The sequence below is a fragment of the Pinus tabuliformis genome, chromosome J, assembly GCF_031772625.1.
Source record: "Pinus tabuliformis cultivar Carrire ecotype Pingquan chromosome J, CPIR1, whole genome shotgun sequence".
Classification (NCBI taxonomy): domain Eukaryota; kingdom Viridiplantae; phylum Streptophyta; class Pinopsida; order Pinales; family Pinaceae; genus Pinus; species Pinus tabuliformis.
Genome location: NC_142295.1, coordinates 1,210,928,685 through 1,210,950,479, shown reverse-complemented (window position 1 = coordinate 1,210,950,479; position 21,795 = coordinate 1,210,928,685). Strand labels below are relative to the sequence as shown.

Here is a 21,795-nt window from a genome sequence, read left to right as displayed (position 1 = left end):
TTGTTTTAGCTCATTTCAGTTGGAGTTTTGTCATCGTTATAGGAGATGCTTTGAGTTGATGTCATTGTGAGAGTTATTTGTAGGACAACGTTACCCAAGAGGGTAGTAGCCACATATTTATTTGCAACAAGTTTTTATTTACTCCATTGATACTGAATATATGAGTGGTCTAGCCATGTTGACAGGCCCGAAGATGTAGCCCAGGAGGGGTGAAATCCGTTAACAAATCCTTTGTTTTGCTCTTTTTTGTTCATCAGTTGTTTCAAGGCCCATTTTTCATGCTTGCAAAGTGTTGACATGATCCTTAGTTTTATTTTATTTGATTTTGGAAAGAGAGGAAGAATTCACCTTTTCCATTTTCAGATCAATTTGGTATCAGAGCACAAAGTTGACCAGATTGCAAGCATGGGCATGAGTTCAAAGCATGATAGTCTCCAAGATTTGGAGGACATTATTGCATTTCTCCAACAAGAGAACATGGAGCTCAAAATACTACTTGAAGCTATTGAGGAAGAGAAGCAAAAGATGCACCTCATGTTGCAGAATGTTGTGGAGGAACAAACTGATGAATGTTCTACTACCAGAGCAACAAAGAGTCCCTCCAATACTAAGAAAGCTTGTGGACATGGAAATAATGCAACCTATGGCTCTTGTCAAGAGGATATAGGTATATGTGCTTTTGTCAAATGGAGGATGCCTCCTATGTACCAGGGACACAAGGAGGTTTCCTTGAAGCATCCTCCACCGCTTCATCTAGGGCAGAGAAGAAGGAGGAATTGTTGGATGAGTACCCACAAGAGGCTAGTGCAGAAAGCCCCTTAGAGAAGGAATATGGCCAAGTCTGCACCTTTTGTCCGCATGATGATGAGGATGAGGTTCTATCAACACCAAAGTTCAAGGAGTTGAAAGAAGAAAGACCAATAGTCCAAAAGGACACCTGAAGAATTAGGAAAGAGTTTATGAACATCTTTGTCCCTCAGTCGAAAGATGAGGAAAATGGTAAGCATTTACATGCAGTTTCTTTACATGAAAATGTTGATTTAAGCTCTTTTGCAGCCTTTGAGAAGCATAGCAAAGGCATAGGAAAAAAGCTCTTGTCCAAGATGGGTTACAAGGGAGGAGGCATTGGAGTGAACAATCAGGGAATTATCCATCCAATTGAGGCAAAGGAGAGACCTCGATATGAAGTTTTGGGCTATGTTGAAAAGGGAGAATGGTCTTCCAGTGATATCTCTTGGGTATCATGTTCTTTTTGTCATAAGAGAGGACATGACGAGGCAAATTGTTGGGATTTGCATCCGGAATTGGTACCATCTTGGTTTCTAAAGCAAAAGGAGGACATGAAATGCAAGACCTCTCCAAAGAGAGATGAGCAAGTTGAAGAAGAGACTAAGACAAGTTCTTCTCGCCATTCAAGTTCCTCGCGTAAGAAGCATGGTTCAAAGGATAACAAGGGAAGGTATAAGCCTCACTCAAATAGTTTCTTTTATTTTGAGCCACATGATCAATTGAATAATTTTTTATGGAATATGGTTCCATGCACTTTCTGTCATTCACCTAACCATAGTGTGAAGAAGTGTCAGCAAAGGAAAGAGTTGCTTGAATGTGGGAATGAAACAGGGAAGAAAGACTCTCTTCTAAGTTTGAAGACAATATCATCAAGTAGAAAGCAAAAAAAATTATGCAACCATTGTAATATCAGTGGGCATAGGGTCGATAAGTGCTGAAAATTGCATTCACAACTTCATCCTAAGAAGGGCAAGCAAGACATGCAAGCACCTAAAGAGGAAGCAACAAAGGAAAAAGTGGTGGAAGTTGCGACCATGCATGAAGCGACTCAAGAAGAAGAAAAAGTTCAAGTAGAGGGTTCATTCACTTGGTTGGGTAAGAAATGGGTGAACTACTTTTCTAGTTGAATGTTGTAAATATCTTTGTAAAGCACATGTCGTTTTTCCCCACAACTGGGCATTTTGTAAAGTGATGCATGTATAAATCACTATTTTGCGACATAGCGTTTCTTTTGATTGTAGATAATTCAAATAAAGTTTGGGGAATTTCTGTAATGAGTCTGAATTCTATCTATAAGACTTTTGGAGACCAAAAGTCATTTTTGTGGGGAGGTGTGATCGAGATGGATCCTAAAAGGCTCAAATTTTTATTGTCTCAAAATTCATTGTTGATAGAAACACTGCGTAGTACGGGTCGCCATTATTCCAATGGCGCAAATGGTGCATCAAACGAAGGTCGTATGAAAAATTTATCACGTCCTGATCGTTTTGGGAAACATGAAAAAATTTGTGCAGGTTTGCCACGTCAACAGTTTGTATTGCTGACATGGTATGCTAACTAGGTTTCAAAAATATCAATGGCAGCTCACCAATTGTCAAGTTTTTATTGGTGCTGCAGTGGCAAATTTTTATTAGGTTTCATTTGATTGGTTGTTGAGTGGCCAACCATAGGCTGCCACATGGCCCAACCAGAGGCCACCACATGGCAACATGGGGCCACCAAAAATATGTTAAGAATCCAAATTTTATTTCGTGGGATTTGAAGACAACACCTCACGCCTACTGAAATCCACCATAACCAATGTGTTATGGGTGGGCCTTGTTAAAAGGACCCACCCAAACATTATTTATGCTTTAGTTGGGGTAGATATATGGTAAGGGGCCGAGGGCTAGTCCCCAACCCTAGTCACTGCGCCCAAAAGGACCAGGGGCGGGGCCAGGGGCCAGGGCTTAGCCCCAACCTCCCCGAACTTAAAAAAAATGACACATGACCTTAAGCCCAAGACCAAGGGCCGATTCAGAGAAGAGGATGATTAACTTTGTTGCAAGAGCCATGAAGGAAAGAAGGATGGAGGTCGAAAGGTGGCTCCACTCATCACAAAGCAAGCAATTATGACTTCTATTGATCTATGTCTAAGATATGTCGAGGTTTTACCGAGATGTATTGTGTTGGGTTGGAATATCATGGTAGAGGTTTAGATGATAATGATACATGGTGGATTAGCACGATATGTGTTGCAGTGATAACATGTAGCTGAGTTGGAGGGAACAACCTTCCACAAATGGAGAAGCATGGAGGATTGCGACGATTATGGTTGATGACCATGGATTGAGGAGATTTACCCGTACATGAAGTCATGAGCCTTGGTGGAGGTTCATGCGATGGGAGCGAGGAGTTGGGCAGCATGGACATTGGATGTTGGAGCTAGTGACACTTTGCGACATTTTGGTCTTGGTGATGGAGTTTTTCAAGATGGTGTTGTTGAGGGCAAGAACCTTTTTAAAGTGGGGGAGGATGTCAAGACTTTGAGTTGGGAGTACCCAAGGGAGTCGAAAAACCAAAGTCATAGTGTAGGTGCACCCATGATGTGCGACAGGCGCACGTGTTCGGTTAAAGGTGAATCGGGTGGGGGTGTTCGGTTAAAGGCGACTTGGAAGAAGAAATTCAGTTAAATGAGGCACCATAATTAGTTAAAAGTGCGCACATGTATAACGATCGGTTAAAGGTAACGGGTGGGTGAGCACGCCATGATGGGCGAGTGTCTGGTCAACGAGATAAGCAACCAAATATAGTGGATGGATGACACGGACATGACGAGTCATGCGCCTGGGTGAATGAGTCACCAGGTGGACAGGTCGGCTGAGTCAAGAAAGAAAAAACGATGGGTTGGCTCGATTATGGAGAATTACGAGAGGGTGTGTCATGTGGAGCGGAAAAGTTAGTTGGACATGTGGACGAGCCGACCCATGGGAAAACCAACAGATGCGGTGATTCATGGAGTATTGGAATGGAACATATATATTAATGATGAGTTCCACTCATTTGAGACATCAATGAATCATCGAAGTGCCAAACAACATAACACATATCCACAACTATAAACCAACCGAAGGGCAAAGGACGATTTAAATATAGTTGGGTCGCAGGTTGGGTAAGAGTTTGGGTCGCAAGAGGAGTTCTGCAGGGCGTCCGCACACGACAGGCAGGGTGGGCCATGCACCTGCCCTGGGTTGGTGAACTCGAGTGAAGTGGCAAAACGTTGCAGTTAAGGTTGGAAGATTTTGTGAACACAAAATTTGGGGTTTTTGAGTAGTGTGACTATCGTGCAGGAGAGTTGGGCCGTAGTGCGGCAGACCGGTGCAATGGGTAGGAGTTCACTACATTGGACATGACGATGGGCAAGTTGCGACATGGTTTGGATGAACAGTGTAGGTAGGGGCCGCTGTTGGTGATAGTTCAATGCAGAAAGTTCGGTGCGAAGAGCAGAAGGAAATAGTGCGACGGGCACGTGCTACTCGACTGGTGCACGACTGTCGTGTAACTTGGGTAACTTGTGCAGGCCGATTTTAGAAGGATGCACCACTTTGTAAAACATTGTAATTGTAAAGTAAAATTGCAGACTTTATATATTATTGGGCAAACTTACTAGTTAGTTTCCCCTCCCATGTAAATGTGCATACATTGTGTATTTTGATGTTTATGATTTCGCTGCATGATAAAGAAGATAATTGAAGTAATGTTATTTCTGCTGCATTACGAACACCTGAGAAAACTTGACTAAGTGTTGAGTAGGACTAGTCTGTAAGGTTAAGTAGTGGGAAACGAAAGAGTTTGGCGGTGCCGCACCCCGCCTATGTGTTGTTGAAAGACACCACTGGTGTAGGGGCGTGACACTATGCCCCTAAGGACTAGCATAAGGTTTATTTAGGTTTCAAAAAATTAGTACACGTCAAACTCACTCAAATGTGTAATTCCCTCTTATGCTCTCTCTTCCTTTAATGCATGGAATTATAAAATCTTTCTTGAAAACTAACCACAACCAAATCATACCCGTTTTGACGCAGATGTATATATCCTTTCCAATCCACCCAATAATTTCACTTCGATCAAGAAACTTTAGATGTAGTTGGTACCACATAGCTTTTGCATTTCCAAATATGGAGATATGCATGTATATTCTGCGTGCATAAATGACAATTGTTTCAAACAACACAAAGCCGTTAAAATTTTGCTACGTGTAATTATTATTATTTTATTATTTTTAAATTATTTTTTTCCTGGTAAATGTATTTTAAACCACATAAAAATTGTCAACAACCAATCAAAAATTAGAAATTTTATTTATAAAAAATTAAAAAATAATTTTTTATTTTCAAAAATTTATTTTAATATAAATTTCTGAAAAACATTATAAAATATTTATTGTAATTTTTGGTTTTAATAGAAGACAAAGTTTTTTTGAAAAAAACTAAAATAATATAACCTCACATTTGGGAATGTATAATAATATCTAACATTATCAACTACAGTAAGTGGTTTAAAATGTGTCTACTCTAAAACTATTTTTTCATTTCTTTGAAAAATATTTTACATAAATTATGAATTACAAAATCCTACGTTCTAAAATTATCTAACATAATATATAAATATAATATTTTTTAATAAATTTCATTTATACATCTAATAATTTTTAATAAATTTCATTTAAACTTAAAATGCGGCTTCTCCCTTCATTCTTTCTGCAATATTCCACCTTTATTCTTTTTAAACATTCTCTTCTTAAATTTCAATAACACACCAGTAAACATAACTGATAACTAGAATTGGAATTTCAAACTAATTAACATGCATATTAATGACACAAAATTGGGATTTGAAATTAATTTTCTTGATCAAAATTGAAATATATTGAAATATCCTAATAAACATGTCATCGTCAAATTCAATCATTGGTCACATGTAGCCCACTCACTGAAGCATCCCAGAGTTCAAATGGGGTCTGCATTATCATAAGTTTGACAATGAGACTCCCTTCAAACACTATAAGTTGGATGATTCCATGAGTAATGGATATTGCCGAGGTTGTCGCTCTCAATGTGTTATTCCCGAGGTTGTCACTATCATTTTGTAGGAGTGGTTTAATTTTTTCCCAAGTGGAAAATTTAGTTTCTTCTGTTGTTATCAAATAGTTTATAACTTTAATGACATAAAATTCTTCAACTATTTCAGCATATTACTTTAATATTAATGTTAATAATTTTAATTTTTTTTTTTTTTTTTTTTTTTTTCAAAAGGTGGAAAAATCTATCAAACTTAGTTTGTCAAACCAACTAGTTGACACATCACTGTTATCAAGGAAAACCACGCCACCTGAAATAACCCGCTGGTGGTCCATAAGGGCGCAGGGTTTCACTCCTGCCAGATGCCTCCGGGTCTTGGGCCGTTAACCTGTTTCCTTACGTCTGAGGAAGACGAGCTCTTAGCCAAGCAGAAGCAGTTTTAGGGCATACTCAAGGCCCGTTTAATGTTAATAATTTTATAATAAAATAAAAGATCAAATAATAATAACAATAAATTTTTCTGGTTTTTATCTATTTTTTAATGAAACTATTTTTTGAAATTATAGTGGGCAACCATTTATATGGCACAAATATTTACTTACATTATGTTGGGCAGTTATTCACATGGTCTTGTGTTGTACAAAGATAACAATAATAATTATTATTATAAAACTTGGTGAATAGAAATTTATTTTTAAATATAATTTGTATATCTCACAATTCAATTTAAAATCTCATAAAATTAATCATCAATCAATTAGAAAAAAATAATTTACTATAAAAAAATTTAAAAATATTATTCAATTTTCAAAATATCCAATTTAATATATATATATATAAATTTAATAAACTTCAAAAATGATTAACCAAAATTAAAAACAATATAATCTTGTAATTTTGAGCCAGTGTAAAAACATGTAATTTTTAGTAATATAATTTCTTATTAAAACTATTATTTTTTAAAACTATTTTATCTTTTTAATTATTTTAAGTATATATTTATTAATTTTAAGAATAACTTTGAATATCTTTTGTTATATATGTAAATATAAAGTAAATTATTGTATATTTCTTATTTAACATATTCTATAAAATAGTATAATTACGCCGTAAGGCGTTTCCTTCTGAAATGAACTCCCCTAAATGCCTTTTTGTCTTAATCTTAACCGTCACATTTATTGTTAGACGATTCAACAATTATCTGTTGTCCAAAGAAAACATTAAAAAACAGTTATTAGTTAAAAAATTAATTAAAAACAATCCAGCCCGTCTGTCTACCTAGCTAGTCCGTCGTGCGCACACAGATAGCCCGTTCGCTGCAAATGATGGCCGAGGGAGAATGCCTTTGCTACACGAGCTTTTTCTACAGGACGAGGGCCAGGAGGAGGATTGTTGGTAGTTTTGCCCTGCATCGGTTCTTAAGGTCTCTGTGTAGAAGAAGCCAGATGGACGGTCGAGGAAGACGGAACCACTTACGCAAGGTTATTTGTCGAACCTGAGACTTCCTTTCCCTATGTTGCTAGGTTTCTTGCTTTTGCTTTTGTTCTGTTTTTAGGGTTATCTCTTTTTTTTTTGACTGGTTAGAGTAACCCATGACCAACTGATGCTTTTCCTAACGGTATTATCTAATTATTCCACTTATATCATATTAGAGGGCTTCCATCCTGTAAACCATATACTGGACCTTACTAACCGTTCCCTATAAAGCTTTATCATACACTTGGTCCCCCACGGTAATATTATTGTGAAATAACCCATCTGATCGTTGCAACGAGTAACAGAGCATAACATCCCTTGTTCTTTGTTACTGAGATTTATTCTGTGATATCATTCTATGAAAAGTAACCCTTATACTTTAATCTTCTTCTCCCAGCTACAACCTTTCTGGGATAGGGTGGTCATTTGATCAAATGACTCATATGTTATAGTATTCTAGGATTTAAATTAAGATTAGAAGCACTATGAAGAACCCATTATCACCATCTTTTCACTGCTCATTGCTTTTCCTTTTTCATTTGTTAAAATGGACTAAGTTGGGAATGGTACATTGTGGTTCAGCTGGAACCATCTTGTACTTTCACATATTGGACCAGTCACCACCTAATGCGTTCAGTGATACTATATATAAACAAATCCATATATTGCACTATTTGAGACGTCTCAGACCAAAAAAGTTCTCGTGACCCAAAGCATTTAGGCTATTAATCAGATACATAGGGTTCAACGACCTCTATCAGACACCAATATGAGCTTTATTGCGAATTTCTTCTCGGCCTCGTCTGCTAGGAGAGTAGCTGTTTGACATTCCTGCCAGCTTCCACTCTCTTTCTCATGATCTTTTCCTGTTTATTTCTTAAATTTTTCATGCTTTATATCTTCTTGTACTTCTCTCATGTCTTACTTTGTGGGAGATGCTCTATGCACGACCTTTGCATACTCTGTTCATGTAACTTTTTGCAGCACTGCCTTTGCATACTCTGTTCATGTAACTTTTTACAGCATGGCCTTTGCATACTCTGCTCATGTAAATTTTTGCAGTCCTACTCATCATCTTAGGTTATCAATGGACCCTAATAGCAAATGCATTTCCTTACCTGGGAAATTGCATCTCACCCGTATTTTGTGCTGCTTCATTGTTTTTCTAGTCATTATTTATGTAGGAATCTTGTTCTAAGTTCATTCATTTAGCGGAAGCAAGCTTATTGACTTTGCTGTAACATGCACAGAAAAAGCTCACCAATGTAAAGTCCAGAAAATGGGGCCTGTGGAAAATTTCTGGTGACCATGAATTCGAGGGGAGAAATGAAGGAAGTTTCCATAAGAGGGTAAATTCAAACGGGGAGACATCTGAAGTTATATCTGTTGCTGTAGAGGCTTATAATGCTGCAGTGGCCACTATTGTGAGGGCTCCTCTTAAAGGCTTCAAGGTTTTCAGAGAAGAATGGGCCGCCATTCGCATACAGACTGCTTTTTGAGGATTTTTGGTAACGATTCTTCATGCACGAGCCTCTATAGATTGTATAGTTGGTTGTTTTGAGATATGATTATGTTCAATCCATTGGCTTTGGTTTTGGTTTTATAGGCCAGGAGGGCACCGCGAGCGCTGAAAGGGTTTGTGAGATTACAAGCATTGTTTCGAGGTCGTCAGGTAAGGAAACAAGTAGCAATTACCTTAAGGTGCATGCAAGCACTTGTTAGATTTCAGGCCCGTGTAAGAGCTCTCCGTGTTTGGATGTCTACTGAAGGCTTAGCTATGCAGAAAATGATTGATGAACATCGAATTTGCCAAAACAAACTGCGAGAATCTGAGGTATTTTAACACTCTGGCCACTATGGTTTAGTAGCTTACTCTACCCACACAATAGGTCGGAGTGCCGAATCCTGTGAGTGTCAGATTACCATATGTCAACTGTAGTTTAAGATATATACGAAACCACAAGCAAATCCTAATCATCATCATGTTTACTCTTATCATGAAAATTTCCTACACAAACGCTTCAGGCCCCTGTTCTGATCTGTGCTCAGACACCAAACCAGGACTACCCATGAAGAAAAGCAGCTGCCCTTTCTATAGACTTTTCTTGGCCATATTGATTTTCAGAACCCTTGTGCAGTGGACTAGATCATACCTCATATAGATACTTCTTTATCATAGCTCTGAAATGATCTCGGTTTTTCTTACTAGTTGCTTTCCCTTTGTTTCTAGATATGCTAAATTTCAGTTTCTAACAATCCCATCACTTATACTACAATAGTAATATCTGTGTGATGTGGAATTGCCAGAATAATTCTGATAACCTAAAAAGATTTTATGTTTTAACTTGCAAAAAACTGGCTCTGTTATCCATTTTGTTTTAGAAGTGCATTGCTTGTTTCAGGAGGGGTGGTGTGATAGTCAAGGAACCCTTGAAGAAGTTCGTGCAAAACTGCAAATGAGACAAGAGGGTGCAATCAAATGTGAGAGAGAAATTGCTTATGCTCTCTCCCATCAGGTACATAACTATGTTCAATGCAGAAAAGTCACTTGAAAATTCATTTGTATAAGTCCTTGATTGAACACTCTATTTCTGGCAGATTTTAAATGCTGTGGTAGAATCCTCTGCACAAGACCTTAAATGTAGATGCTAGGTTGACATTTTGAAATTTATATACTAGTAACTTTTATGGGTGTTGAATCTCTTTTCAGCAATGGAGAAGCAATTCGAAAACAAACATGAATTACACTAGAATTGAGCCAGACAAAAATAGCTGGGGTTGGAGATAGTTAGAGCATTGGATAGCTGCAAAGCCTTGGGAGAATAGACTCATGGAACAAGCCCAAATGGATGCTTGTGAAATTCAGTCTCTCAAAAGCTATGATGATGCTGGAGAGAATCTGAGGAAATCTCATGAACTAGGAAAAGTTAAAGTTCACAGAAACAATATTAGTGTTCGTGTTGCTGCAAAACCACCTTCAGCGGTTTCCAGTCATCCTACTGGTAGATCATCTTCAAACCCTAGCTCTGATATCCAATCTGATGAGAGCTCAACAATCTCAAGGGGATCATGTACTCCAAAATCTGGAAATACTCTGCAGACATCAGATGAGAGTGTGGGAAGGCCTAATTACATGAACTCTACAGAGTCTGCCAAGGCTAAAATATGCTCGTCCAGTGCTCCAAAGATAAGACCCTCATATGATGATCTTCAATTGCAGAAGAAAGTTTCTTCATATAATGCTGAAGTGAAGAGCACAGCCAGTTCAGATTCTTCTCTGCATGCTTGCAAATTGATTCCACCTATGTTGAGATCTGACAAATCATCTACCAAGAGTGGAGAGATTTCTTCCTGTTCTTATGGAGAGTCTCGAAAACCCTTTTATCAATGCTAAGTTTCAGAGTTCTATCCTGTCACTACTAGTGGCTGAAGGTTGAAAACTCTGCTGTGAATGGTTTGAGCTACAGTGACCAACATTTCATGGGCATTCTTCTGTATGTTTGAACAGAAGTTCAACTTAGCTGCAGAGATTAAGATTTCAGCTTCCAGCTGAACTATGTCAGATGCTCTTTAGGAGTGGAGAGTAAAATTTTGAGTTCAAAAGCCACAGTGCTCAACTGTTGATTAGCTTCTTGGTTGGTGGCTGTGAGGAGCTAAAAGTTTGGTTTGATCTGGTGATTGGAGACATGGTCAGCTGGATTGCATTTGAGTCTTTGAGGAAGCCACTTACTGGAGAACTGTGTTTAAGGGAAAAAAAAAATCTATAGCAGAAGCAAAAGAGCATGAATTTTCAACTAAGCTTCTGGTTGTTATCTTAGCTGGCCTTGCAGATTCAAGGCATAATGGGAGTATTTCTTTACAGAAGCCAAACAAAGATAACTGGGATATATCAAAACATTCTCGGCTATATTCCTATAGGCATATTGATGGTACTATATGAGTAAGGAGTGTGTACACTTTAAGTTAGTGATTTGAGATGGGATTTCTTTAATAATGACGTTATTGGGCTTCTTGCCCAGTTTAATACTGTGTAAAGATTTCAAGTTGGAATGAGATTCTATATATATATCTAATGCTTATATGTTTTCTTTCTACATTTTTTTGAACTTTATAATACAATTGTAATGATCTTATGGTCAATTGTAGTTCATCCAAGCTAAATAATTGTATTTTGGTGTTAGCATTCTTAGGTTCTTAGTTATCCCTCCAGTCTTTCCATATATTAGCTGATGCTTCTATATAAGCAATGAATTTTTGATTTGAACACAAATGTGCCCCCTCTTCAGATTCCCGTAATTTCACTATAAAAAAAGTGATGTTGGGAAACAAGTACCAAAAAAGATATAATTTAAGAGAGATGTTCAGCAATCCATGACATTTTTCGGGTATTTACTCAGAAATGCCTATAATTAGGCTTGCTTGAGGATGATTCTTATTTGTGTAGGAATGTGATATAATTGGTTTATTTGTAATAACGTTATATTGATTGATCAACTCGTATTTTTATTCATTTTCTGGCATCCCACATACTTAGCCCAAGCCTTTCGTTGTATAACTTGACATTGATTGTTCGAATTCTTAGGGATATCGTCGATGTTCAATAATGGTTCTTTATTGAGGAGCTGCACCTTTTAATCTTGATGACAGGACGACTTCCCTTCATCCTTATGTAAGGGATTTGGATATTTTAAACTAATTATCCGGTTGTAGGGTTATAGGGTTTTACTTACCGCTTTATGCAACAACTTCACCCTTTAGTCTGGGTAATACGACAGTGACCCATTTGTGCTTCTTGTCTTGCAGAAGAATATCCACGTTTGTTGGTTTATTTGGAGGAAACCTGAAGAGCAGATTCTACAAGATTTTAAGCTCCCACATCATTGTTATCCTAATAAGTACCACATCATTGTCATCCTAATACGTATTTGTTTGAATCATATAGTCTCTTCAATACGACATTATTTTTAATATAAATGGTTTTCGTGGCTTTTATCATAATAAGTACCACATCATTGTTATCCTAATAAGTATTTTTTGACTCAAGGATTGCGTAGTTGGAGCTGAGGTTGACAGCAATTATGATATGGGGCCAATTCACATATGTTTTGTAATTGGACCCCAATCAAAATTGCCTAAGGAAATAGGGGATTGGAGGACTTGTGGCTTATATATTGAGGCCTAGGGAGTCTATGATCTTCATCTTCTGATTGCAGAGAGTATATGATTTCCACTTGATTGATAATACAGTGTTGGGGGTTTTATGTTGGTGCTTTCCCCAGTGATATATCTTGTGTTATGGTTGATTATTTCTCTTGATCAGTTATATGTGTTTATGCTTGATGTTGCTCATGAAATCGATTATGCTTCCGCTTAATGTTTTGTAGAACTAGATCAAGTATTATGATTTAATACATTGCATATATCAGTTTGATCTACAGGTGAAATTTCTACATGGTATCAGAGCACAAGTGATCAAGGAAGAACTGTATATAGGCAAGAGAAATTCGAAGTTTATTATTCGGGATATAGATCTCAAGTTCTTATCACATCATTTCACCAATGGCTTTCTATGGTTTGAGGCTTGAGTATGCCCTTGATGGCAGCTCAAACTACATAGCTTGGAAGGATCGCATGGAGGCAGTATTGGAAGATAATGGCCTTAAGGACTTCATTGATCAAGAAGTCCCTAAGCCTACTGATGCTACTCAACTGGCGGAATGGAAGAAGTGTGTGGCTAGAGCTAGGAGAATCATCCTGGAGGGAGTTCGAGATCACATAATCTCGAGCCTCCATGGGAAGGAGACTCCACATGTAATATGGAAAACATTGAAAGATTTATATCAGAATAGCATTGATCAGAGGAAGCTAGCACTGAAGGACAAACTTCGCAAGATCAAGTGTGAAAAGGGTGACACCATATCTACGTTCCTGAACAAGCTCACCACCTGCAGGGATGAGCTTGCAAGTGTAGGGGTCACTGCAGCTGATGATGATATGGTGGGTCTAGCACTCCTTGGCCTTCCTAAGAGCTAGCATAGCTACTAGGAATCAATGAATCGAAGGGACAAACTACCATATTGGGAACGACTATGGTTGGATTTGATGCAGGAGGAGATCAGACGGAGCACCAGGGATGAATCTTCATCAAAACATGATGATGAAGAGAACTTGGCTTTAGCATCTAAAGCTAAGAAAGGGAAAGGGAAGGCATCCCGATCCAATTCTTCTAAAGGAGGGAAGAAGTTTGACAAGTCAAAGGTGAGATGCTTTCATTGTCATGAGTTGGGCCATTATGCTACTAATTGTCCAAAGAAGAAGTCCAAGAAGGGTTCCTCCAAGGAATCTGATGGTGATGCACTAGCTTCACAGTTTGAGATGGATTTATCGCTTATTGCATGCATTGTTTCATCCAGCATGGGATGTGTTTGGTACTTAGATAGTGGAGCCTCTTTCCACATGCCAGGTGACAAGAATATTTTTCAGCACTTTTGGAGGAGAGGATCTCCAGATACAGATTGAGATGGGCGATGACAGAAAGTACCCTATCTCAGGTGAAGGTACGGTTGTGTTTCAGAGGGAGCATGGTTCTCCCCTCACTCTTTCTAATGTTATGTATGTACCAGGGCTGAAAAATAATCTTGTGTCTATTACTATGCTTGAGGATAAAGGCTATGATGTAGTCTTTAGTTTTGGAAAGGTTTTCCTAAGCCATATCGACACTAGACAGACCAAACAGATAGGGAATCGAGTTAAGAATATCTATAAGTTACAGGTAGAAGACTGTGTTGCACTGAGTTCCAAAGCAGAGGTGGTGCATGGCCAAGATATTGGCAAGTTATGGCATAGGAGACTGGGCCACTTGCATCATGGGGCCTTGAAGATCATGCAACAAATTTCTACCGGATTACCCAAGTGAAAGCTGGAGCAAACAAGCACATGCAAAGGTTGCACTTTGGGTAGGTATGCAAAAGCTTCCTTTCATGATCGGGATAGTAGAGCGGGAGCAGTTATGGAGCGAGTCCATTCAGATTTATGTGGGACTTTCTCTACAGCTTCCACCGTGAAGCATAGGTACTATGTTATTTTTGTTGATGATTTTTCTCATAGATGTTGGATCTACTTCATTCAAAAGAAGGATCAAACCTTCTTGAAGTTTTGTGAATTCAAAGCTTTGGTAGAGAAATAATCAGGGATGAAAGTAAAGGCCTTTCGAACTGATAATGGTGGAGAGTATGTTTCCCAACATTTTAAGGACTTCTGTGCTTCAGAAGGAATTAAACGGGAACTCACGGCACCTCATAACCCACAACAGAATGGGGTGGACGAAAGGAAGAATAGATCTATATTGGGAGCAACTCGAGCGATCTTGCATGACCAAGGCCTATCACTTTATCTGTGGGCTGAGGCATGCAATACAACAATGTATATTTAGAACAGAAGTCCTCATCGTATTTTGGGGATGAAGACACCTTTGGAGGCTTTTTCGGGGAAGCAACAAGATGTGAGTCACTTCCGCATCTTTGGATCACCAGTCTTCTATCATGTGACCAAATTTGCTCGGAAGAAGCTAGACCCAACAGCTGAGTTGGGAATACTTGTGGGGTACACGGATACACCTCACAACTATCGGGTGTTTCTGCCCGCCAGTCAGAGGACCGTAGTGTGTAGGGATCTGAAGTTTGATGAGCAGCGAGCCATGCGAGTGTCACTTGAGAAGGAGCTCAAGTTGCATGGTGATGATGAGGAACTATTAGTTCCTAAGGAGGAGGAGCCTCCTGATGACGTGGATCAACCACATGCAGAGATTCCAGTAGTGGAGATCACCACTGCTAGAGAGTCTTCCAGAGATGGGTGGAAACACTCACGGAAAGCTGACAGATTGATGCAATATGCGAGAAAGAAAGTGGCGCAGCCATCCTCTTAGTGCAGACAAAGGAGATCTCTTGATATATACACTAGCTACATGGCCTTGGTTGGGGAGTGTGTAGCAACCAAGCCTTCTTCTTTTGAGGAGGTAGTGCAGCAGCCAATTTGGGTGGGTGTGATGGTAGAGGAGTATGATTCTATCATGTGGAACAATGTGTGGGATGTTGTCCCTAGACCGGGGGACATGTTAGTGGTTACTTATCGATGGCTTATAAGGTAAAGCAGGCAGCTGATGGTAGTATTGAGAAACACAAGGTAAGGTTTGTTTCCCATGGCTTCTCACAGGTGGAGGGGATTGACTATGATGAGACTTTTTCTCCTATTCCAAGGTACTCATCGATCGGATCGATTCTAGCACTATCATCTCAGATGGGTTGGAAGATCCATCAGATGGATGTGAAGACAACTTTCCTCAATGGGGAGATTAAGGAAGAGGTATACATTAAGCAACCTAAGGGATTTGAGACCTTCGATCGTGAGTCACATGTGTGCCAGCTCAAGCGAGCATTGTATGGGCTGAAGCAAGCACCCCGTGCTTGGTATATGAGGATCGACAACTATTTCACTGGGTTGGGCTTGACCAAGAGTGAAGCAGATGTGAACCTCTACCACATCATGGTAGAAGGTAAGCTATTGATTATTGTACTTTATATCAATGATCTGATTTTGACAGGTGATGATCATTTGATCAAGTCTTGCAAGGAGGACCTTGCAAGAGAGTTTGAGATGAAGGACATGGGCCTTATGCACTACTTTCTAGGCATGGAGGTGTGGCAGAGAGATGGGGAAGTATTTGTGTCTCAAGGTAAGTGTTACACAGTAATTTGTCACCATTGGTCACCGTCCCTGTTACCCCTTTCCCGTACTTTGGAGGACTCATTCCGGGACCTGTGAGCAGTGACATAACTTAAAAACACTTGCATTATGTTCCCCTAAGTATGGACTTCATGTGCCCTGAAGACACCTCCTGCAAAATATCCCTGAAAAGTGCCCTTTTTCCATTAGCGCGGGTCCACAATGTACTACCCGCGCCAATGAACGAGATCCTCAAAAGAAGGCACGCCCATTGGCGCTCTGTCTTAGAGTAACACCCGCGCCAACCGAGTTTGGAAAAGATTTTTAACAAACACGCGCCCGGATGTTTTTTCCCTTCAAGTCATGAAGTCTTTTGAGGATAAAGCTAATCTTCTAGATGTCGAGATTCATCATCTATCCCTTACATCTATCCACAACGGCTTTTTGGAGATAATGCCAATCCATAATGGGTGTCTTGATTCATTGTATTTTCTTCCCCTTCTCCATCTATAAAAGTCTGTCCTCATGCATTTGACAAGCTAGTTTTTGAGTAGTGGTGATAGTGCTAGTAGTGATAACGCTTGTCTTGAGTGATAGTAAGAGTCTTGGAGCATAGGGAGGTTATGCTGCCAGAAGTCTGAGCTGTGTATTCATAATCAAAGAGAGAGAAAGGTCTATTGCAAGACATATGTAGCTACTCGCCCAGCCAGAGGAGAGATTCAACGTCAGAACTTTGGTTGTATTTTTCTCTGTTGATTATTCATTAATAAACGACTATCATTATGGTTCTGATCTTATTGTTCGTTATGATAATGTTTGATCTATATCTTTTCTGACTGATATATAGTTGTATTTAGTGGATTTTATGCTTGTATTCGCTTCGTTCTTTGCATGTGCAGGTATCCATTCGCGGAGATCGTGAGGATCGTGACCTGCCGGAGCAAGGGAACGGGAGTATCAACTCTTCTACGACACTAGCGTTGGACTCCAGGTTGGTTCTCATAATCCACTTTCAATTTGCAACTAGGAACTTGCATGGTAGCGTTGATTGATTGTTGCTAGACCCATTTTGGGCTAGTGGGATCGCCTCTATCCGCAGAGGGGATTTACCTCTCCAACAACAAGTATGCCAATGAGATACTTAGGTGCTTCCACATGGAGATGTGCAAGCCCACGGAGACTCCTCTAGCAAGTAACTGGAGGACGGAGGATGCTACTTCAGGTGAGGTAGTAGCTGCTACTATTTATCGGCAGCTTGTGGGTGCACTCATGTATCTGGTGAACACATGACTAGATTTGTGCTTTGCGGTGAACCAGCTGAGTCAAGCTATGGTTCAACCAACCAAGTTATTTTGGAAGGTGGAAAAGCATGTGTTGAGATATCTCAGAGTCACTACACAGTATGGATTATCGTACAGGCGAATAGAGGGAGTGAAGCTCCAAGGCTTCACGGATGCAAAATGGGCAGGTAGTCCATCAGACAGGAAGCGCACTTTTGGAGGAATCTTTAACCTTGGGCCAGCTACAATTTCTTGGTATAGCAGGAAATAGATATCAGTTGCACTTAGCTTAGCGGAGGCTGAATACATGGCTGCTAGTCAGGCTACATGTGAGGCCATTTGGATGCGGAATATTCTAGTGGGATTGTTTGGTTAGATGATGGATCCTACCGTGATATATTGTGATAATCAGAGTTGCATTAAACTCTCTGAGAATCCAGTGTTTCATGACAGGTCCAAGCATATATATATCCACTATCATCATCTACGAGATTGTATGGTCAAGAGGATCATGATGCTGCTTTACATTTCGACCGAGGAACATGATGCAGATTTTTTGACAAAGGCATTGTCAAAGGGCAAGTTTGAGTTCCACAGAGACAAGATCAGGGTTGTTGATAATCCCTTTCTTTTTGAGAGGGAGTGTTGAAAAGTATGCAACAAGAAATGCTAAATTTAGAAAGTGCTAAAAATAGCATGTCTAAAAATAGCAGTTTGGCCAGTGAGCATTTTGGCCACCTTGGGTGAGAGGTGAAATTGCTAAAAATAACATCTTCTAAAAATAGCATTTCATGGTCCCTTCCTATTTTTAGCAGTCCCTGGTCTAACTATAGGAAGTAAAATCGAATTTGGTCTTACCAACAATTTGATTATTAATTAATTAATTCTCCATGAGTTAATTAGTTATGGAAAATTAAACTTGAAGTCTTTGTGAGAACATTTAATTAGTTGTCCCATCGATTGAGGAATTTATCCTTGATTCTCTCCACTGATTGAGGAATTAAGTATGAGTTCTATAATGAGAGGATTAGTTGACTTACTCAAGTCCAGTTAGATCATTTTAACAAGTTGTTAAAATAATGAGATACAATTAGTTAATGCTTGCATGCATGTGAGTACTGCTTTTTCAGATAACTGAGTATTCTCTCATGGATAACTGATGCATGGCAGTTCAGACAGACCCAATTGAGATCAGATGAGAGACAATGTACTATTAGATGCTAGGATATTTCTAGTAAGTATTCCTTGCATGTAGGAGGAACTACTGTCCTCAAGGATTGCATAGTTGGACCTGAGGTTGACAGGAGGTATGATTTGGGGCCAATTAGCATATGTTTTGTAATTGGACCCCAATCAAAATTGTGCAAGGAAATAGGGGATTGAAGGACTTGTGGCCTATATATTTAGGCCTTGGGAGTCTATGATCTTCATCTTCTGATTGCAGAGAGTACAGGGTAGTTCTTGAGCTGATTCTTTTTGTAACCTGAAAAGGATTTCAACTTGATTGATAATACAGTGTTGGGGGTTTTATGCTTGTGCTTTCCCTAGTGATATATCTTGTGTTATGGTTGATTATTTCTCTTGATCAGTTATAAAATTTGCTAAAAAAAGTATTGAATATATATAGAGAGAAGAAATGGCTACCATAGAGCTAGGCCCTTCAAAATGTCTTTCAAATTTTCCCATGTCTTCCCTGCACACACTATGTTCGAATCCAAATGGAAGTTAGTGCTAAAATATATGCCTTGAAAGAGAAAACAGAGGAATGAAAACTAATTTTACATTATTGATATCTAGTCTACTCAATGTTGCATGAACAATGACAATGTAATAAGTAGACAACTTACATTCAGATTGGTATATCTGCATTTGCATAAGTGTTTACATTCTTATGCAAGATTTAACACATACAAGAAGAAATAAAGAAGCAGCATAGAAAAAAGGAATTAAATTTTTTTCATGGATGGAACTATATTTTTCACCTAAAAGTAAATTAATAATTTACCCCCTAAAACATTCATTGTATAACTAATCTAGAAGTCATAATATATTGAAGGGATAGAAACCAAAGGAACATTCTCACGTCAAAGTATTTAGGACATCACCTAATACCGTTTGTTTAATCAAAGGCTAGGTCCCAACAGAAAAAACACTCCACCCTTCAAATTTTGTCCAACAAACCTCAAGTAATGCCTAGAAAAAAACAAAGTGAATAAAGTCATCCTTTAAGTAGGGAAGGATCAAGCATCCATGGGAAACTACCCCCTTCTTCCCTTATAAGAAGTTAAAGCAAGAACACATGTACTGGACATCAAAGAAAATAAACACTCTCTATAACATACTAGCCTCACTATATAGTATAATTAAATTGGAAAATAACAATCCTTATAATTACCTTCGAACAAAGCTAAAAAAACTCCATCATTATATAGAATGCGTATACATCTACAAATTCAACAGAACCTGCGCAAATGGAGAAATTGTAATAAAAAAGGAAGCCAAAAGTTGGGTTGGAATTATTACATTAATTTTTATGCCAAATTTTTTCTTTTTGTTTTAACTCAAAACTTCAAAGGAGAGATTTAGAGTCTTAACTGGTAGACCTTGGTTTTGGGAAAGAGAAAGATTATTCTTGAAGCCATGGTCTCCAGAATCCATTCCAGCAAATGTTTGTCATGACCACACCACTGTGGGCGAGGCTTCCAAAAGCTTCCACTTCATCTTTGAAAAGAACAAGTAAGTGAAATAATTGGGAATCCCTTTGCAAAATATATTAACTCGAGTAGCAAGAACAAGAAAACTAGAGTATTCACCTATGCCAAATTAAGCACTGAACTAGATCTCAGCAAAGAATTACCAACCAATTATTTTAGATCAGATGTTGGGGTAAGGACACTTCCATCAGTTGTAGTGACTATCACAAGACAACCACCTTATGGAAGACAACTACAAAAGGTAACCCAAACACGAGCCCAAACAAGGGCCAAAAGGAATACCCCCTTGTTCCAATAGAACTTTGTCAATTTTCTCTTTGTTTATCGTGGTGCCTTCTAGATAATTCTTCCCTATTTGCATGGAATTTCCAAACAAATCAATGTTGAGCTCTTCAAAATTGGGTCTTTTGATCTTCATGATAAAATCTAATCCTTTGCAGAGATAATCAATATATAGCAGTGTCCACTGTGAAAGATAGAATTATCTTTTCCTTCTCACATTCTGAATGAAATGTCCGAAGAGTTTTGGCAATCTTGCTAAACTACTTCTTGATTTTTCTTTTGAAGTGTCGAACAAAATGACTGAACAATCTATTTACCTTAACATCAAATTTACCACCATGAACATTTAAGAATGGAGATTTCGAAGATGCCTCCACCTAAGTTAAAAACTAGGATTGTTTTATTTTTATTGGAAGAATAATCATATGTGTCAAATCCATAGGCTATAGTTGTATTGGTAGGTTTGTTAATAATTTTCATTACAGTAAGAGTAACAATATTTGTCGAATATTTCGTAGCCATCCTCTGGGAAATGTTAAAATAGGTAGGCATAGTGAGCCCCAAATTTTTCACATCACAAACCAGGAAACCTTCAACTATCTTTTTCATTTTCATTAAAATTATAGAAGATATCTCCTCAGCTACAAACTATTTTGTCTCACTTTTGTACTCCACTTGGATGATGGGTTGACCATTGTTTCCTGCAACAACAATGAAGGGGCAGTGTATTGTGTCACTTTCTACCCTAGGATCATTGTATCACCCTTAGGCGAGTCCCTTGGTAATGAAGATGGAGTTTTGGGGATTAGTTGACACCTAATTTTTGGTGGGAGCTCCAACTAATATTTCTAATTTTGTGAAGGAAAGCATGAAAGGAATGGTTTTGTTATCATCACTAAAAATAATTTCAATTCTTTCATGCTACCACTTTATTAAGCATGAGTACGATGCTCCATTATCAAGGCCAAAGGCCCAACATGCCTTAAGGAATTTTGGAGAGACATGTTCCAACCAACCTCTAGTGGACCCAAAACCTCCATTGTGGCCTAAATACTTTTCCTTAAATTCCTACACAGATCATTGATTGCACCAATTTCTGAAACCACAGATTTTGGTCTAGATTGTCTATCCAAGATAACAATAATTTCAAGTACGTCAGTTTTCATATGAGGTTGGTGTACTACATTTTTGTGATCAATATTTATGCCTCACTATATAGTATAACAAAATTGGAAAATAAAAATAATTATAATCACTTTAGAACAAGGCTAGAAACAAGCTCCATCATTACATAGAATGCATATACATCTACAAAGTCAACAAAATATAGAAAAATGGATAAATTGTAATAAAAAAATAGCCAAACAGTGGGCTAGAATTATTACATTAATTTATGTGCTAGATGATTTCTTTCTGTTTTATCTCAAAACTTCAAAGGAGAGAGAAAAATTCTTAGTAGAAGATCTTGGTTTT

The 21,795-nt window shown here is 38.4% G+C and overlaps 1 pseudogene; it reads left to right on the top strand.

Annotated features, from left to right (window-relative positions):
- Positions 1-405: 405 nt before the first annotated feature.
- On the top strand, positions 406-11,190 carry LOC149231493 (protein IQ-DOMAIN 6-like; annotated as a pseudogene).
- The last annotated feature ends 10,605 nt before the right edge of the window (positions 11,191-21,795 follow it).